This window comes from Pleurodeles waltl, chromosome 7, assembly GCF_031143425.1.
Source record: "Pleurodeles waltl isolate 20211129_DDA chromosome 7, aPleWal1.hap1.20221129, whole genome shotgun sequence".
In the NCBI taxonomy this organism is placed as follows: Eukaryota; Metazoa; Chordata; class Amphibia; order Caudata; family Salamandridae; genus Pleurodeles; species Pleurodeles waltl.
The window spans coordinates 643338740-643354553 of NC_090446.1; the positions used below are offsets into that span (position 1 = coordinate 643338740).

General features: G+C 41.6%; 1 long non-coding RNA gene across 2 annotated transcripts in view; it reads right to left on the reverse strand.

Annotated features, from left to right (window-relative positions):
* Window positions 1–2818: 2818 nt before the first annotated feature.
* LOC138304507 (uncharacterized) overlaps window positions 2819–15814 on the reverse strand; it is a 182543-nt gene continuing 169547 nt past the window's right edge. For both annotated transcript variants that reach the window (XR_011205582.1, XR_011205581.1), the window contains one exon: window positions 2819–3556. This is a non-coding gene — a long non-coding RNA (uncharacterized lncRNA). The remainder of the gene's footprint in view (window positions 3557–15814) is intronic.

Below are 15814 nucleotides of genomic sequence, written 5' to 3' on the forward strand. Positions count from 1 at the left end.
AAAGCTGTCCTTCCAAAGCATAGGTCAGTAGGGTTGTTCATGTTTAATTCATTGTAGTGTAATATATGGTGATGGAATAGGCTAAAAGCCAGACTCGATGACCTTGAGCTTTACCTCTGTTGTTATTGTTGTTGATGTTAAGCTATAGTATTAATGGTCTTGTTCCTAGTTATCTGATGGTCCCTTGCGAGTGCACCTTTGACCAGTCAGGTGTTCTCCCTTGTTTCGGCATGCTTTAATGAAAGATGGAGCACTTAACAATTTGTTAATGGCTATTTGTGGCTTATCTGTCCCAGGATGAACCTTGTTCACATTCTGTAGCGTGGTGTGAGAAATTCAGACGAAGGGCCAGAATTATCAATGTTTTGAGCAGGTACAGTCACAAAAACTGTCAAAAAGTGATGACTTTTTAGGTTAGAGTAAGCAATTAAAATTGCTGTACTGAATTGCATGAAAGAAAAAGCGCAGCACATCACCTTGTCTGCTAAGATATGGTGGCAGTGCACACTTCCAATGTGCTAGTGCACAATCAGGCTTCCTAGCGCCTCGAACAAACCTTTGCATCAAAGTGCAAAGGTATGCGCCCCTAGGCACCCTTCCAGTACTATGCTAGACATCACACACGCACATCTTTGCTCTAAAGTGCAAAGGTGTGTGTGGCACAAGACAGCCCATCGGTGCACCATTTCTTGGGAAGAGAGCAGCAGCGTTATATCTTAGTACATAGTACATTAGGCACTAGCCCGCTCTCCCTTTCACGCGACACAGTGCAACAACTTTGGTTGTTGTGCCACGTTGCATAAAAAATGAGTAAATCTGTCTTAGGGTTTTCAAACCTCACCATTATTGGAGGCTTCGTGTAGTTTAGAGAAAGCAAGTTTTGTGCAAAAGCAAATAAAGTTTTTTGCAAAACAATCCGGTGAATCAATTTGCACATAACCATGCCAAGTTGTGTGATGTTCATAAACTTCCCATCCTCACGAAGGTCTGGATCTGTAAGCTTTATGCATCTCTCCTGGAGTAAGTTTAATTTAGCATGCCCTATTTCTGGTAAGTTTCATCTGTTCTTAATGGCCCCCTCGAGCAAATGCACAGTACTATCTCTGACTGCCAAATATAAGGTTGGAAGGAGTTGCAAACTGTATCACTTGGTAAACTCACAATTGTTTTCTTTAAAATTCACCAGCTTCCTGTGCCATGTGAAGACACAGGAAGTTCCTGTCAGTGCTTAATTTAATGATAAATGCGGGTGCCAACATGGTTTCTCAATGCTGAAGGTCGGGATTGCCCAGTACTGAAGCTGGATAGCCTTGAGTCCACCACATGTTTTTTTCTTTGTTCACCCTGTACTCCCTGTCCCTCTACCTCATTCTTGAACTTTCCTTTTCATCCCTGATTTCTCCCTGTGCCACTGTTTTCCCTTCTTTATCTTCCTCTTTTTTATCCCTTTTATTTGCCTTTCATTCTCTTTTTCCAAGTAGAAGTCTGAGGATGAAACACAAGTCCCAGTCCCCAAAGATAAGTGCCTCTGGACCCAGGGGCGCAACTAGACCTGAACTTTGGGGGTGGGGGTGTACTACTACTAAACAGTGGTGATGGGGCTACCATTTTGAACACCCAGGGCCATGACAGTATTAGGGCACACATTTGGAAGACCAGTAGGTCTGGGGTGAATGTGCTAATGCATGGAAAAGGCATATGTGTCTGCCTGGTCTTTCATGCTTTTGCACATTAAGGCAACGTCTTTTGTCTTCTCTAACGCATTCTCCTGAGACATTGAGGACTGCTGGACTTCAGAGAGTGTGCTCGAGTCCTGCGAGCTTTGGATGTCTGCAAAGTGTTTGGTGCCAAGTGAGTCCTGTGCATGTCTGATGCACAGAAAAGAAAGCATGAAAGGCTTACTGGAAAAGTGTCTTTTCTGATTAAAAGTGGCATGAGATGCATAATTCTGAAATGCTTCCAGGGAATAAGATGATGTGTGTGAAGCGAATCTCCCAATGTACCCAAGAAAATGAGCCCACAGACATTGAGAAGTAGACTTGTATGCAGAATAAACTGGGATAAAGAAAATCGTGAAGGGCTTCTATCTCGCCATCACAAATCAAAGGGGGCTCACCAACAGTTCAAAAGGAGGGGGTATCCACAGAAAACTAAGCTGGATACCTGTTCACAATGTAAAAGCATGTGCTGGTATTTCTATAGTAAGGACCTAGACTGAGAGCAACAGGGTGTTGCACGTTATGCACGTTATGGGCGATAATGGAAAATGATGCAAGATTGTATTCATAAGTGGACTAAATGTTTTTGTTACATCCACTTACACTAGTATCTCGCACATTTAGATTTTAGGTACATTGTGATTAAGTGATTTCCAGAACCGCATAATTTTCTGTCAATTCCAAGCTGAATTCATACTAATATTCTCAGATCAACAACTTAGCCACTAGACGACATCTCCTTCCTCAGCTGATGTAATAGAACTTTCCCAAAAAGATTCAAACACTTGATTTCACCACTCTCTGTGAACACACATTTTCTGTTGATGTTTTAACAGAGCCATTAGGCCGTATTCCTCAAGCTGTCTAGTGTGTAGACTAATGCAAATTATTTTGAAATTTATATATTATACATAGGAAGCACCAATTTGAGTTGTCTGTTTAAGGTGTATCTGTCTACATAGGCACAATGGTTTAAAGTTACGTACATACAGAGCATGCATAATGGGTAACTGTGTAATGTTGCCAAACATTATCATTGAGGGGTTCTGGTATCTTCTGCCCTGTAGTTTATAAATGTCATTAGAAGACGGAGATGGTAATGACAAGGTACCCATTATGTTTTTTTTTTTTATATTACAAGCTGTTTTTTTCAAAGTTCAGCTAACAATGGACACTGACTGGAATTAAAATGTTGAGGTTTTGTTTACCTGTCACAAATAAATTCTTGATAAATTAATAGTAAATAGTGAGATCAGTGGATATTTGTGAATCTGTGGTTGCAAGCTTTACAGCATAATTAAAGATTTACTGAATTTGCCACATGATTTCCAAAATATGCAGATTTCACCAAAATTGTTTTTTCTAGCTCAAACAGATGAAAATAATACCCCCAGACATAGTGCCACATAATTTGCCTTTTTTGCTGCATAATATAAAGATAACTTTAGTCCTCCAAGCTGCATAATCTTAATAGCCTGAATAATGTAAAACATCTGCACAGTGGTTTAGTGACTACTATTATGATGACAAAACCTGTATTTCAAAGGTAACTGTGAAATATTTTCCATGGTTTCTTAAAAATACACGCGTTTTACACCCCTGCTTTTTGTGTAATAAAAGCACCAAAACATGTAATAGACACATTTGTGCTTGAAGATGCAATGGCTTTTCAATAATCTCCATAGTAGCCGTCCATGCGTTTAGACAAGCAATCCAGATGAGAAGGAGTATCTTTCTTGATGTCGTATTTTCCGTCATCTAAGGTAGCGTTGAAATGGCTGATGATACTTTTTCCAGTTTTTAGCCCTGCAATATTTCTTTAAAATGGCTAAGCACTGCTGTAAGAGAAATTAGGCAATATTATAAATCACAACAATACCACCAATTCCCGTTTTGTTAGCTCTACATTAATTTTCTTATAAAAATGCACATTTACAACCTATGCCAAACTTGCACTCAGTCACTTTCTTTCTAACCAAATGAAAGATGGAGGGACAAAGATGCATAGATTTAAATGTGTGCTTCCTGCATCAGAAATTTATCATGGGAAGTAGTGTTGGCAGCCATATTAGTGAAGAAGCTGAAGCCATGTAAAAATTAAATGTATTCTTGTTGTGGTGAGCATAGGCATAAGGCAATTGTGCAGGATTACATTGAGATAGCCATTAGAAGACTTTGTGAGTAGACATGTGTGGGAAAGTGTGTGCATGCCCACAACCCTGCTGCACCCCTCTCAAAGAGCTCCTGTAGCTGCAGACAGTGCACAACACCTAAACCCTAAACCACTGCGGAGCTCATGTTCCATCACCTGAACAGATGCCTGGTGCTCTGTAGCAGAAAGATGGAGGGCACGGTATGCAGAGCTTTTGTCCACTGAGAAAGATCAGGCCGAGACAAGGAAACAATGTGAAATATGAAACAAGACAAAGGTGGAATGTACTGGGTGGGAAGGGGCAGGTTGAGAAACATTAAGGGGGTGGATGACAGGAAAGAAGAGAGAAGGTGGTGACATGTGGAGAGAGGGACAAGAGGGGCCTAGGGCAGGATGACCAGTGGTGAGGTCCAGGTGACTACCCATGGACAATGTAATAGAAGTGAAAATGCACTGTAGCACATAGGAAAGAAAGTGTGGGTCTGAGCATCAAAGAAAAGTTAAAGAAAAACATAAAATGTGAACTCTTGCCTCAGAGCACAAAGTTTGTGCGTTAAAACAGACGGACTCTGAAAGAAGAGGAATCAGGTGGACCATGTCTCTGAAGTAGGTGTGTTAACCCACAGGACTATATCTACCAGTTTAGATTCTTTGAAATGTGAATGTGTCTTGGATTTGGAGCAGGCACTCCTTCTTCCTTTAACATAATGTTTTCTAACCATCAACTGCCATTTACAGAGATGCTTATGATCAAGAGGTAGAACACATGAGAGCAGAGCATACTGGCGAACTCCATGCTGGTGTGGCAGAAAGCTTTGGTGGGAGAAGTGCCATGTGCTGTCTATCCACACTGTCATTCTGATCCACCTTATCGGTCTCTTATATGTTTGTCCCCCAAACGTAAAGGGCAAGAGGCACGCAAAGACCTTCTAAAGAGGCAGACTGTGAGAAGTCAGAACTTGGCACCCCTTGACTTTGCTTAGGACAAAAAATGCATTACATGTGTGTCCCTGCTGTGATGTGCATGTCCAGCCCTACCAAACTGAGCGTAAGAGCAAGTTTAAGCCAGATGACCAAACTGAGGTGCAGCACTGCCCGCTGTGTGCATATGGTCTTTAAGAGTAACTGTGTGACATTACATCACTGTGGCCACCTCCTTGATGCCAATCAGCAGCAGCTTCCCATCAGGGGCTTCTGGGTACAGCCCTGCATCCACGTCCTGTAAGGCCCCTCCCTCTGCGTTTTGTAATTTCGCAGTGTTCATGAAAACATAAGTTTTGTCTTTTTATATAAAGATTTCCAGTGTGCATGTCAGCCCTCTCTTCCTCCTTTCCAGGGTCCTGATGACTGAAAGAGTTTGAGGGGTCTGAAGGGGCCAAGGCATGATCCAGCTACTGAGAGTTGTTTCAAAATAAAACACTCTGTAGGTGGATGTCAGGATTGTGCATACAAGGGGCATAGTTCAACAACAGTCCCCCAATCCATTTTAATAAGGAGACATACTGTGCATGCCTCAGGAAGTATGTCTGCTAAAATGGGTCTGTCAGGGTGTGTATTTCTCCATCCCTGAAGCCAATGAAAAGACACGCTGTGTAAGAAGGGCAGGAGCCCCATCACTACCCCAGCTTATTTTAGGCCTTTGCTATTTAGGTGGGTTTTCACATTTTCAATCCTGCCCTTACTGCTCCGCCTGGCTCCTCGGTAGGAAGATTGACTTGCTGGTTCTAATGCCAGCACCAGATTCCTGCTTTGCTGCTGCCATGGAGCCTCCAAGCAGCCAGCTAAGTACATAAGGTGAGTAAAACAAAAATATTATTTCTCTATCCATGTGTGTATGTTTTTTCAAGTGTGTTTGTGAGTGACTGAACGTGAATGGAATTGAGTGAATGTGTGTGTGTGTTTGTTTGAGAGTGCCAAGGAGAGTGAAGGTGAGGATTGTAGTTTGGGAGTGTGTATGATTTGCTGAAAGTGAGTATGAGAAAGTAAGTGAAGGAGTATAAGTGTATGAGTAATTGATTGGAGGTTGTGAGAGGGAGTGAGAGTCTTGACTGTAGCTATCGATGGTGCAGCAGGTGCAGCTGCACCAGGTCCCAGAGTTAGTGAGTGCATGTAATTGTGTTAGTAAGTGAGAATGAGAATCAATGAGTATGAGTATGTTTGTGTGTGAGTAATGTGAGTTAGAGTAGGTGGGAGGAAAGAGAATAAGGCCAGAATATGAAAACTTTCACACAATGCAGTGCAGCACCCAAAATTACTGAGTCGCATGAAAAGAAGAGAGCAGGAAACTACCATACCTATAGATATACAGTTACTTGGGGCTGGTTTTGAGGCAGTAATGCAATATCGGCCTCCAGTAACGAAAGAACAAAAGCAGCAGTGTTTTTCCTCCCACTCTCTCCCCCCTACCCCTGACCCAGGGACTGGTCTGATAAAATTGCCAGGGCTGCTTTGGGTTCCCAGTCTGCCCTGCTTTGCATCTCAGTGCAGCAGTGGCTGTGTGAGTCTAGCTTATGTTTTTTACTGGATGGGTACATCTGCAGTACAAAATACTGTGCTTTAACTAACTTTCAAACTTTTCCTACTTCAGATGTGTGTTATAGAGTGCAGTACACATAAAAAATGGGAAAAGTTAGGAGAGATAAAAACATTTCTCCTTTTTAGGTCGAGCACACAAGCGCTGTGGCCTGTTGAAATCTATCTGTGTGCTTTAAATCATGACCACTGCACGCCCATCATTATCACTCGTTCGTGGCCTTGCCTTTTGAAAATCCTTTGTTATCAGTGGTAAATGCTTCCTTGGAGAAGTTTTGTTACCGCCTTGGCCATCGACCCTGTTACATGGATAGTTGCACGTTTGCCAATACATTTGACAGCGAGCTAAATTCTTTTTCTTTTTGTGTCTCACTTTCGTGCTCATGCTCATGGCTGCCGTGGTACTTTGAATCAGCTCGCTTAAGTCAACTGTTTTACTTTTCCTTTTCAATTTATGTAGCAAGAAAGGCCAGCTAGGAATTTACAATGCTAATAGCTCTGACTTGAGCAAACACTAGACCCATTGCATTGCAAATGCTTGTTAGCGCATGCTCTCAAGTGGCCTTATTTATTTTTTGGCACAAAACACTGTCTTCTATTTTTAGTAAATAAGGTTTTGGGTCAAAAACCATGGCTCGTGCATGGGAACAACCATGTACCACCCATGTAATGCTCCTTGACACAGAGTAACCCAAAGCACACCCATTACTTTCAGGCAACTTTCCACTGCAAAATGGGTTTTGCGCTGGAAAGTAACTTAAACAAAACAATTTGGGCAGGTGTCTCTAACCAGCACAAAATATTTGTTAATTTGTGTCTGGGTCTAAATGTGAGATAGAATGAGGATGAGTGAGGCAAATTCTGAAAATAAAGAGGTGAACTTCTGGACAGTAATATGCCTCATTACTTTCAAAGATCACCAGTCACCACTGACGCCAAAACTAGCTGAGGATATGTTGCCTAACGATCTTGGCTGGCAACTTTAGGACTGGGGAATGAGGTTTGAAACCCAGAGTCAACACAACATCCTGTGATCCTGGGTGTATCACTTAATCTCCATTTGCCTAACACAATACTGATTTTGTGTAATGTAATTTGGTGGTCATGTAAAGCACCCTGATGCCTCTGGGCTGGTTTTGCTGTATATAAAACTGCACAGGTAAAAAACTTCAGGCAACCAGGAACATTTTATCCAGAGGTTTGTGAGTTGTACCTATTGACCATCTTTGCTATCCACCCTCCCCTATTTTTCCAACATTATTTTGCATGTTCTCATGTTTCAATCAATACTTAGCATTTTTAGAACCAAAACCACAACCCATTCCCCACCCTCCTTCTCCAATGAAAGATGCAATTGGCAGAAACATCTGGACTGTCTGATGGTCACTGTATTTAAATTAAAAAAAATATTCTCTTGTTAACATTAATTTAGAAGTGATTACCCCTCAGGATTGGTAAGCGCTATACAAATACAATTGTAAGTCAAGACAATTTACGATTCCTGCCTTATTTGCATGGATGCAGCAGAAGGTGCCAGGATTACCTTTGAAGTGCAGATGCGACGCCATATACCAGCATAATGAGCAAGCATTGTCTCCCCTTAAAATGTGACCACTGCCTTGCACAATGAGAACCCCGGTGGGGGGGTGGGGTTGTGCTGGGGGTTGTGAACCACCTGCGATGCCCAACGCCTTCTTTGAAGATAGTGCAGCAGCAAGATGAGCTGAAGGTGTCTGGAGAAAATGTTTATTCTGGTGCTTTCTCCTAGAGCCCTTCTTCTCCCAGGCTTCCTGGGAGACACACCAGCACAGCTTCAGCCTGGGCTATGGCACACAACAGGGGTGGCTGAGCCCTTTCAGCCTTATAGGTGTTTTGTGCCTGACTGGGCCTCATCTGCAACCATTGGCTCAAATGAAGCTCTGCTGCTGCTGCTCCTGGGTCGAGAGGGCGCTGCCCAGTACCGACTTTCCGCCTACCTATCTGTGTTGCCAACAGCATCACATTCTTTACTCCGGTATGTCGAGAGACTGGAATTCATGCAGGGGGAAGTTGAAATACCCTGATGCCATGCAGTGGGTATAGTGTTCCCTACAGCCACTCATTAATAGGATAGCCATGAGAAAACACAATTCTCTGCGAAGTTTTGTGTTTTTTTAAGTTGGACCACTGCCTACTCCCCTGATTTTTTAGCCTAATTCAAAGAGTGGAAGGGGTCCAAAGGGGACCCATTCCTGTTTGCAAGTAGGTTACAACACCAACTTTGGAATCAATAACTTTTTAGTGGTTTTCACCAATAAGTCGTTTTGAAAAACATTGATACATAGTGATCTGAATCGAAATTGCAAAGGGACATTCATAACATGCTCCTTCCAAATTGCAATGTGGTATCCATTTTAAATAAAATTTAGGAGCTGGTAAAATTGTATTGACTTTTTAAAAAGCTTTAGTACATAGTACTGAACTTTTTACCAGTCCAACTCCACACATTTGCAGAATGGCAGGGTTTGTACCCCCTAAAAAGTGTAGTACATCTGGCTCAAGGACTTCTAAGGGATTTCTCTGATTTGTTTACAACCTTTTTACTCACAAAATGTGCTTGAGATGAGCAGAACATAAACATGTAATAGGATATTGCTTGGAGTTTACACCATACAAGGCTGTATTCCAAACCTCTCACAGACTGGCACCAAACAGATTTACTCTCCTTAATAATTTTCAGGAGATTTCTCAGTAGAGGGCAAACAAAGGTGTTCATTTCTTGTTCTACTCCACGTACAGTAGCATATATTTTTAGGGCTTAGCATTAGAATGTATGCTGTGGTGGTCAGTGGGAGTCGAAAGACACCAGTTGAAAAATAAACTTTCCAGCTTACAAGGTAAAAGCAAATATCAAAGTAGAGAACTGTTGCTACAGACATTTATGAACTTTTTTCTTTTCACTGCAGCGGTCAGGGTGAGCTATGGGTTAGTTTGGGGCCCACTGCCTTGGTAAATTAGAGAAGATGATGAGGTTCAGCCTACCATCCACTCACCTCCTTGGCAAAGAAATTGGAATGCATTATTGGCTCTCCAGTGCATGGTATTCTCAACGTGGAGAGACTAGATGCAGAAGTGGCACCATACGTCCACTCATCTCCTTGGTGATGAACATTGTAACCCGTTTTGGCTCACTAGTGCATTGTATTCTCAACTTAGAGTGAGCAGGTGGTGAAGGAGCACCATACAGTCCACTCATCTCCTTGGCGATGAACAGTGGACTCCATTTTTGGTTCACTAGTGCATGGTATTCTCAACTTAGAGTGACCAGCTGCTGAAGTGAAGCCCACTGTCCACTCACCTCCTTGGCAACAATACCAGAATCCATTTTGGCTCACTAGTGCATAGTGTTCTCAACTTAGAGTGACCAGATGCTGAAGTGAAGCCCACTGTCCACTCAGCTCATTGGCAACAATACCAGAATCCATTTTGGCTCACTAGTGCATAGTGTTCTCAACTTAGAGTGACCAGATACTGAAGGTGCACCATACTGCTCATTTACCTCCTTGGCGATGAACAGTAAAACGCATTTTTGTATGACTAGTGCATGGCATTCTCACTTTAGAATGAGCAAGTGCGCAAGGTGCCCCACGCCTTCCTCTCTTCTTGGTGATGAAGCGTGGAATGCATTTTGTTTCACTAGTGCATGTTATTCTCAACTTAGAGTGACCAGCTGCCGAAGGTGCACCATACTGCCCACTCATCTCCTCGGCTGTGAACTGTAAAATGTCGTTGTGGTTCACTAGTGCATGGGATTTTCAACTACATTTGTATATTTGATACCAAAAAAAGTGATTTGAGTCTACAGTCTCAATAGAGTAAAGAAAGACGGACAGCCTACCTCGTCGACGGCACCCTTTGTTTAATCCTATTTGTACACACGGCTTTGCCCAACGTGGCTGAGATCCCGCAATATTTTCAGTCTCCGGGCAAGGAACCAGCAACGGAGTCATCGACCCCGCGCATTTAATTAAATGTAATGAGCGTCGCAGCAATTTGCAGATGGGATGTGATTAGGTGCCTGGGACGGCCTTGCAAAAAGCGAAACCACCACTTCACCAACTTTTATCCCACGAGAAAATTACAGCAAATGGGTTCATCTGGCTGCATTAATGCAGCTGAAGAGCTGGAAATGGCACTTAATTGCTGATGCTTTATTGAAGCATTATCTATATGCTTTGATATCACAAACAACTGCGCAGGGCTATGTCTGGTCTGACTATGTAGAGCATTTGTAGTAGAAAGCTGGCTCTAAAGAGCGAAAGCTGCAATGTAAACAGAGTGAGATAACTAAGGCACGGGTAACGCGGGAGATTAAAATCCAAGACACTGGTATTGTCTTATTCTATTGTAATACGTGTTTATTTGTTACTGTTTTGCACTTTGTATGCATTAAGACAGTTAAATGCTGTTTTTCATATGTTCATATCTGGAATTCGTTCTGGCTGTGTGGAATTTGATCTGTTGGATAGACATAAGTCACATAGTATTCCATTGACTTTCAATGAATACAAATCAACACATCCCATTTTTACAATTGGTTGATATGTGCTAAACACGTTCTTCTTTTCAGTGCATCATCCTGTGATAGCAGGCCTAAGGGCATGGTGGGCTGGGCTACAGCCGAGGAAATGTGTGTGAAAAATGTAAGGCAGGATGGCCAGTTAGCCAAATACTGATTTGTCTGGTCTAACATGATCCACACATTCATGGGTCCATCTGGCACTATGCCCCCTTAATCAAGTGGTTTTATGCTCTGCTCATACTGTGGGCGGGTGTAAACCCTTGGTCTGGTCATTGCCTACTGATTTCTGGGACAGGGTTGAAATAGTGGGGGAGGCAAAGCATCGAGTCGACCCAGATATATGCGTAATCAATGTGTGCTGACTAGGGTGCAGCAAACTGCGGTCCTTGAGACAAATGGGTGACTCTGTGACTGTTGGGGATGAGTCAGACTGTTTGTTGAGTTAGTCTTTAATTTTAAAATGTTTATTGTGTACTATGGTGGCAATGCACCGCTGAAAAAGTGTGGATTATTGCTATGTAAACTCTAATGTCATGAATATGTATTTTCTGTTTTTTTTACAAGTCAGCTGTATTATTTCTTCTAGTTTAAACCTAATAAAAATAACTTTAAAAACATTATATTTCCTCAGCTGACTTTTAGGGGTGCTGACATGTCTAAAGGTCTGTATGTCATGTACCAGATACAACATCAGCTATATAGAAGATCAAGATGGTATAAACGTGAACTTGGAGTACCTTTGCATTAGGGGACATTAGACAGAAAATATATTTATCAGCAGAGATGATTCATAATTGTACTCATTTATTTATCTTAATATATATGCTTCTAAGTTAACAATGAGCCTGTATTTTCAGACTAGTTAGTAGAGCACTGTTACATCGAAATAATGATCAACCTCAATAGTTAGGGGAATGCTTCAACTTTTAAGATGAGTCTTTAGAAATAGGATCCTTTTCATCTGAAAAACTGAAGTTAAATAATGGTAAGTTAGGATCTATTTTTGTTGACTTCATTTGTTGACTTGACTATAAGCCTTCAGAAGGGCAAAGGATACGTATAAAATGAGAAACAAAGGCTCCTGGGTTATTAAACAATACTGCTGCATAGAGCTCTTGTAGGTTCTGACCTAAACATCATACGCAACTCTCTTGTTCTTCTCCTGAATTGTACACTGTTCTGGATGCTTCATCTGGATTATTGTGTGAAAACCTAAGATCTTCTTCTGAAGAACTTTGCCCTTCAGTAGGGTGTTCAATTGTGGATACCAAATCTGGAATGCTAAGCCCATTTCAAGAGTTTTCACCATGCATACTTTGTCCAGTTCAAGAAGTTATGTGTGGAGGATTTTGTTTTATTCTGTAAGCCATAACTATTATTAGTATTGTGTCCATTACTGGAAGCCACATTAGAGCATTTTGCTCACTATTACGGTTTGGTGGATCCTATTTAGTTTTAATGGAAACCAGGAGTTCAGCTTAGCCTTCTGGCTTGCAGGCCCGTGCCCCCATCACCTACTGACTTTTAACCTACTTAGCCTGCTCTGTTTAAGTACATTTATTTAATTATTTCTTCCAAATGGATGCTTTGTTTATAGTTAGGAAGATGTTTTAATTTCACGTTATCAGTGCAACTCTGTGAAGGTGTCCCTATCAACGCCAAAGATAAATGATATACGTAGGTATTCACATCATATACTTTCCCACTTACGTATGACAGTAACATAATGTACTTTTTCAGGTAATTGTTAATATATTTGACATCCCAAGCATGTCTTCTTATCTATTGTTTAGGAACATAACTATGTCAAGGGTCCTACAAGATCTGAATAAATACATCTCACACAGACAGGGTTTTCAGAGGGATTCCTACCATATGCCATCACCGCTATCTATGCTACACGTTGCCTTGATGCAGACCCAGCCTTCGTCTCCCCACAGAGTCTGATCTAGAGGCCTCATTCCACGGTAACAAGGGTTGGGGGAACTTCTAATGGACATGGTACTGGCAGATTAGGTTTATCAGACATAGCTCTATTTTGGTTAAAGATTAGGTTCATCATGCTAGGGTATTAGGGTCTATTTCACACCTATTTCAAATCTCATGTTATTGCAAGATAATGGGAGTCTTTATATTCATGACTCTTGGTTTTACAATTCTGTTTCTTGCATTATACCCTATCCTAATCATTGCAGCCCATGCAATTTACAGTAGATTGCAGTCTTGTTAATACAACCTATTTAAAACTTTACTGCATTTCCTTCATTGTCTGTGTGTGAATGAGACTTGTTCCTTATGTGAGAAAAAGGTAATCTCCATTTAACCAGAACTCCCCTGATATGTCGCACTCTTGAGTCCGTGCGTAAAGGCTGCCAAACATCATCTTTTACTGTTTGGGTTTTTGGTGAGGTAGTGCTTGAGAGCCAGGGAGGTTGGGCCCACAGTTGCGACTTGTTGTAGGATTGGCCTAGTTGCCTACAAACAAAGTGGGGTCATCCCTAAACCAGCAGTCTTGCCTAGAGCATGAGTCCAACTACGACAACGGTATTCTTTCTGTTTCTAGAGGTTTCATCCAAAATATTGTTCTTAGTTTCTAAAGTGTAATCTGAAATTTTAGTTTCATCTGGTGATACCCCAGGAGGATTTAGTTCAGTTCGGGAAGCCACATGAACTCATGAGTGAGAGATGATTTTGAGAAAGCCCAGTTGGGAGTGTTTCAGAGTGGTCAATGGTGTAAACCACTTGCTCTACGTGAACAGATTTAAGAATGTAAACAAGTGGGCGATAGAAGAAAGAAGGTGGTTGTTAGAAAGCTCACAGACCTAAAGACACAAAATGCAAATGAGCATGGACTGTGGTGTCAAACGGGTAGTCGGAACCTAAATTGCTGTAAATGCCAATAGAACAGTGAACAGAACAGAGAATATATGTACTTGCTACCTAGAATGAATGTAGGAGGGAAAAGGTCAGGCAAGACAGGGTGCATTGGGCTCAATGAAATTGAGTAAGCATGAGCATTGTTGGAGATTGCATGGTATATCTGCAAAAAACTGGCGGGAGGGTTATGATTGATTTGGGGCACTTTTGATTTGCATTCTGTCTGGGAAACTACTGGGACTGGTCTTAAAATTACCTAGAAATGTTTTGATTTGAGATCACTGTTATAGGAGAATAAAGAGGTAATGTGAAACCTTAGCAAAATGGATAGGCTTGCAGTCATTGTCAGTCTTAAAATTTTCGATTTCCACGTACGGAATAATTAGAGCACCTGCACTTTTTCCATCGCATACTTTGTAAAAACCTATATACAAAGTGTAGGGCCCCAAAATACTTCCTTTGCTAGCACAGCTGAATACATGAATGCAGAGTTACTTAAATACCAAGACTGTCTAGTTTCGGTTTTACCTCAAGTCTCTTTCTTCAACCTCCCTATGCACCCTGTCTCTTTAATTAACTTCTGCATGTTCTTTATCATCCCTGTTTTCCCTCTGTCGCATGTCCCCCTCTTTCTTTTCCTCCTCATTTCTGTTTTTTTAATTTTTATCTTGGATCAAAGTCTGATAAAAAAAATATAACCCTGTCCCCGAAAACGAGTGCTAAAACCCACCACATATATCTACCAGCACATATTAGAAACTGTCTGGTCCCTTTTGACTCGTGGTAGCTTATTCGCCCTGATGGTATCCTTTGACCTAAACGTGTTCCAGTTGACCTGGAATGGTTCTCCCTTGTGATTTCTGTTTCCAGATGACCTGCAGGCTACCAACCCGACCCGCACTGGTTCCCAGTGGCCAGTGATGGCGGCCACTGACCTGCACTCTTTACTTTCCTTCCCACTGACCTTTGACATTTCGCCCTTCGTGCACTTGCCCCATTGTTTTCCTGCCCTTACATGCATCACTTCTCTCTTACGCACAACAGCTGATCTCTCAAGCATAACTTCATCAACGTCCAGTAGAGGATCACTTAGGAATATGGCTATCTTTTTATCCTCTCGCATACTTTGATAATCACGAAAACGACATATTTTAAGTGGGAAGCTGAAAAATTCATGCAAAGTCATAAAAGAATAATCAAATGAAAAATAGACTGTACATTGATTATAATCGCTAAACTATGTCGCTGTAAATAATTAAGTATGAAAAAATTCTGAGAAGCACAATAAATGGAGTTTAGAAATAAGGTCAAACCTTATGAAATGCTATCCGTTTAAACAGAAAGGTTAGAACACTTAGCTCAAATAAAGATTTCAATTCATGCCAGCAGGGCTGGAGCAGTCAGCAACTTTCAACAGATGTCCTCTTGTTCCCTTGCGTTATGCAAGCGCTTTGACCTGTTTGAAAGTATGTGGACTTTTAACCATGCCCACCTCACGCCCATCACTTTCATTCATTCGTAGGCTTGCCTTTCAAAAATCACTTTATGTCATTGGTAAATGCTTCACATTTGTCCCGCCTTAGGGCGGATTGGTTACCGCCTTGGAAATCGACCATGTTACATGGATAATTGCACGATTGCCAATATACTTCGGCATAGGCAAACTTTCTTTTGTCTGCGCTTTGTGGCTACCATGGCGCTCACGGCGCTCAGAGCATGAACTCGATCAGCGGTATCATTTTTACATTATAACCACTCTGAACTGCTCAGTACACATTCTTTGCAGCAGGCATATTAACCCCTTGCACTACCTTATGATGACTCCAAGCTTTCCCTAGACAAAAGTACATTCTCTTGGCTGCCATCGCCCCCAGAGCACAAACATGATCAGAGGTATTGTTTTTACATTATATTCACTCTGATCTGCTTAGTATATGTTCTTTGCAGGAGGCATAATAACCCTGTGCACTACCT